Source organism: Gossypium arboreum, chromosome 7, assembly GCF_025698485.1.
Source record: "Gossypium arboreum isolate Shixiya-1 chromosome 7, ASM2569848v2, whole genome shotgun sequence".
Lineage (NCBI taxonomy): Eukaryota > Viridiplantae > Streptophyta > Magnoliopsida > Malvales > Malvaceae > Gossypium > Gossypium arboreum.
In genome coordinates this window covers 95,709,632-95,714,533 of record NC_069076.1, presented here as the reverse complement: position 1 = coordinate 95,714,533, position 4,902 = coordinate 95,709,632, and the positions used below count along the sequence as shown (strand labels likewise).

The window sequence follows — 4,902 nt, the reverse complement described above, 5'->3', positions numbered from 1 at the left end:
GCATTATAATTAGTACTTCAAGGAGTTCAGGTTATGTTGAACTCATATTCCACATTGGTGGGAAGGTTAACAACAAAATAATAGAATAACAACTGAATTTGTTCACACGTGGAGAGGTATAGACCCTAGAAACTAAAACCATAAGAAACATGTGAGTTACCATGAAGAGATACTAATACCTTTAGAAAGGATATGGCTACTAGCACAATCTCCATTTGCAAATTCATTTGGAAAAAGGAAAAAGAAGAGGAACTAATTAGTTTCCAATATAATTTTAAGCTTTTTTTTTCTCTTCATTTTCTTGCCTATTCATTTTCATTTTCACAAGACTCTCTCTAACGACAATGAAAAGAATAATTTGGCTCAATCAGTTTTCATAAAGTATCTTGTCCATCCATTATAAAGGGATTCCTACATTTCTCATTTCCTTTTTCTGCACCTCTTTATTTTTAGTGTCACAACCTAAACATATCTCAGTTGCATTAACGCAATTGATATTTGGTATATCTCATTTTAAATATTATCAAATAATGTTTTCCTAGTTCAAGTAATAAATTGGTTTACCTCCTTACTTGCTCAATAGGAAACTTTATTACAAATAAACAAGATAGATAATACTTGGGGACCCGAATTAGGATAAAAGGAATATATACCTATTGGTGAGAATACTTTGCCTAGAAAGCAATCCCGCATACTATAAATTAACCCCTTTTTATGGTCTTCAATGAAGTTCCACAACTAAAATGTCCCTTTCATTAAATCATGCAGCAATTAATGACGCGCGTTTTAAAAATTTGTGTGTATAACTATTTATCAATACCCTATTCTAGTGTCAACAAAGCATATGATATTTGATATAATTATTGACTTATATCCACCTGTATTATAGCATTAAATGCATGTCTTAGTGTCAGTATTTTTTTGGATCAAAGTCGTTATGTCAACACTGATTACTCAACCACTCTCATCAATGATTCTGCATGCATAAAGAGGTTTACAATATACATGCACGACACTTATATCTACATGAACTAATTACAGGTAGACTGAAGCAGTTTCAATTTATAAAGATTTATCCTTACCAGAACAAATAAATTTTCCTTAAATAGATGTATTATTTATTAAAAAAAAACTACAACTTCCATATGCATGACCTCTTTTGTCTCATAACCATCCAATATGTAATATGTCTAATATTCAACTTTAAATTCATTGAAAGCATTAATTTTTTTCATCACCACTAGAGTTCCTACAGTATTAGGAATCTTTTCTAGTATCTCCTAATCAAAATTGGAAATATTGTCTAAATTTGTTACTAATAAGTAATAGAAATACAACATTCATCAGATATAATTAAAAATAAATTTTCTAACTAATAATAATTGACTTATGTCAACTTCCATCCTAGCATTAAATGCATACCTATGTGAGTATTACTCCGTCATTCTAATCGGATCCTAAACATGTAAATGAAATTATACAATGTATATATACGACACATTTACCTACACATAGAGTTAGCAATGCCAACCTATAAAGTTTTACCCTTTCGCCAAAAGAGATAATTTTTTTCCTTAAACAGATGTATCGTTCATCAAAATAAACTACAAGATCTACCTTCATGATCCTTTTTGTCTCATAAATTGTCCTAGATATATTATGCCTATGATAAGCTATAAAAGTAACATATTTTAATTTCATTATTAATGTTTTGGATGATTAATTATGCAAATTAGTGAATTTAATGCTCATAATCCTTTAAATTCATGTTTCTATACTTAGGAGAGAATTTGGGATGAAAGGAGAGAAAAACGAGCCAAAATCAGACAAATAGAGCTATTTTCAGGATCCATATGGCTTGGGCATTGTTGTACGGGCTAGCCACACGCCCATGTGCCAACTTGTGTCGATTTCGTACCTTACTTCCCAAATACACGGAAAAACCCAATTTTTAGGCTTTTTGAGCAATCTAAAGTCTATAAATAACCTAGGGGGTAATCAGAGAAGATTAAAGAAAACACTCAAAAAATGCCATCAGAATCAACTCAAAAGTGGATCTCGATCAAGATCGAATATCTCCTTTTAATTTCTTTCGAAGTTTTATTGATTTTGTTAATGTCTTGTGGTTATCCTAACTTTGAGATGTTTCTATTCAGGATTATGAATTAAATTCCCTAGATACCAAGGGAAGATGAAACCTATGATGAATCTTATTATTTGATTTCTGATTTACGCGATAAAGACTTGATTCTTGTTCTAAATTATGTATGCTTATTTCTTGTTTTCATATTTCTGGGATATTAATTCATTTTTAATGTGCTTATTTCAATGGAGCAAAAGGCCCTGTTTAAGAGTAAATCTAGTATAATTGAGTGGAGTTGCATGCAATCCTAGAAATAGGACAACATAAATCTACCGGATTAGAGGCAAATCTAATAGTAGAATCCATAGATCTAGTTAATGAGACGATAGGGGTTTTAATTAGAAAGAGATTTCAATTAATCAACCTAAAGCCAGTTGTTCTTACTATTGAAAGAGATATTAACATAATTTAGGGATTTCTACGGATCAATACCTAAGTGAATAAACCGTTTAATTCAAATTCATAATACTAGGTAAAGAGTAGGTGGATTCTTTCTTGGGCATTGTCTATCTCATTGTTTATCTTCGATTATTTTCCTATTTCACTCTCTGTTGCGTTCTTAGTTAAGCTGGTTTAGTAATTTTAGATTAAAACACAATCACTCCAATTTACTGGTGATAAACCATAATTTATACATATTTTTATCCCATGCTTAGCATATTTTTTGGATGATTTATCTTTAGATTTGGTGAATTCGATGCTTCTAATCCTTTAATTTCTTATTTTATACTTAGGTGAGTATAGGAGAGTAAAAATAGCGAGAAACGGGTCGAAAACAGAGAAAATGAACTAACATGTGAAATCAACACGGCCCGAAATTTTGTACACGGGAAGACCACATGCCTGTATCCATTCAATAGACTCGATCACGATTTGAGGTAATCAAACACGGGTGTGTCCCTGTTGGGCTCAAGTTTAGTTCTATTCAGAAAAGGCCACTCTTGAGGGCTTTTAGGCATTCTAAAGCTTATTTAAACACTTGAGGAGGCACTTAGAAGGCACACAAGGAGTAGGAGGCAAGGAATTACTCAAGGGAAGCCGATTGATCCATCTTAGAAGACGGGTTCATTGTCAAGACTGAAGATCTCCCTTCAATTTCCTTCAGGAGTTTTGGATTTTCTTTATGTTTTGTTATCTTTGTTCTTTTGGGATGTTTTCTTTTATAAATATGAACTAAATCCTCTGAATACCTAAGGGGAATGAAATCTAAGACGGATCTTGTTATTATTATCTGAATTGGATGATAAATATTCGACTTGTTCTTAATTATGAATTATTCTTGTTTTAATATTCCAGGATATTGATTCAAGTTCTGATGTGCTTATTCAGAGGAGCAAAAGTCCCTGTCTAAGAGTAGATCTAACATAATTAAGCAGAGTTGATTGCATGCCTAGAGATAGGGTGACAAGATTTTGTCGGATTAGGGTGAAACCTAATAAGAGAATCCATAGATTGAGTTAATGCAACACTAGGGAGTTAATTAGAAAGAGATTTCAATTAATCAACCTAGGGTTAGATGTTGTTAGTCTCGAGATAATAACATAAATTAGGGATTTCTACGGATCAAGTCAAATGAATAAATCGTCTGATCTATAGTCAAATAACAAGTGAAGTCTAGGTGGAATTTTCCTTGGGTATTGTCTTAATCAGTCAGTTTTCTCAAAAGTTTTTCTCAATTTTCTTTCTGTGCATTCTTAGTTTAGTAATTAGTTTAGATAAACAAAACCCTTAATTTTCTAGGCTAGATAATAAAAAGAAAGTTAATACTAGTACTTTTAGTTTCTTTGGGATTCTACAATCCGGTCTTGCTAAAGCTATACTACTGTTCGATAGGTGCGTTTGCCTTCATCATGATAGTTAGTTTTCAAGAGCGATCCATTATAAATTATAAAACTTATTGAATGTATCATATGTCACATCATATCACGATCAAGTTTTTGGCGCCGTTACCGGGGAACTAAGATATTAGGAACACTCGATTTTTATTATTTTAGCCATTTTACTTTTATTGCAATTTAAATTTTTATTTCTAATTTTTCGTTTATTCACTTCTGGCAGGTTTTTATAGTGCATGACTAGAAGAAACCTGTTAGGACCATTACTCTTTGATAGTGAGATCGATCGTGCAACTCGCAGAAACCGAAGAGAAATAAGGCGGAGCTTAAGATACACAGAGGAAGAGCAAGAGGACGATATTTCCACCACAACCGAGGAGATGGCTAAAAATCAGGAAAACCCGCTACCTCCTGCGATAGCTGCTGACCCAGTAAATCAGAATCCTACTCCACGCACTATGTATGATTATGCTAAACCTATTTTAACAGGAACTGAGTCAAGTATAGTTAGGCCTACTGTTGCTGCAAATAGTTTTGAACAGAAACCTAACACAATTCAAATGATCCAACAGTTTGTTCAGTTTGATGGTTTGCAGGACGAGGACCCAAATGCTTATTTGGCGAATTTCTTAGAGTTTTGCGACACTTTTAAAATCAATGGCATTTCTAATGATGTCATTCGCCTTCGGTTGTTTCCCTTTTTGCTGAGGAACAAAGCTAAACAATGGTTAAACTCGTTACCACGAAGGTCAATCACTACTTGGGAACAAATGACCGAAAATTTTTACTTAAATATTTTTCGCCAGCTAAAATGGCTAAGTTAAGGAATGACATCTCTTCTTTTGTGCAGATGGATCTAGAGACACTCTATGATGCATGGAAGAGATACAAGGACCTATTGAGAAGGTGCCCTCACCATGGGTT

At 33.0% G+C, this 4,902-nt stretch overlaps 1 non-coding gene across 1 annotated transcript; it reads right to left on the bottom strand.

Moving 5' to 3' along the window:
* Window positions 1-4,795: 4,795 nt before the first annotated feature.
* Window positions 4,796-4,902, bottom strand: LOC128295916 (small nucleolar RNA R71). Its single transcript, XR_008286465.1, has one exon. It is a non-coding gene; the product is annotated as a small nucleolar RNA R71 (small nucleolar RNA).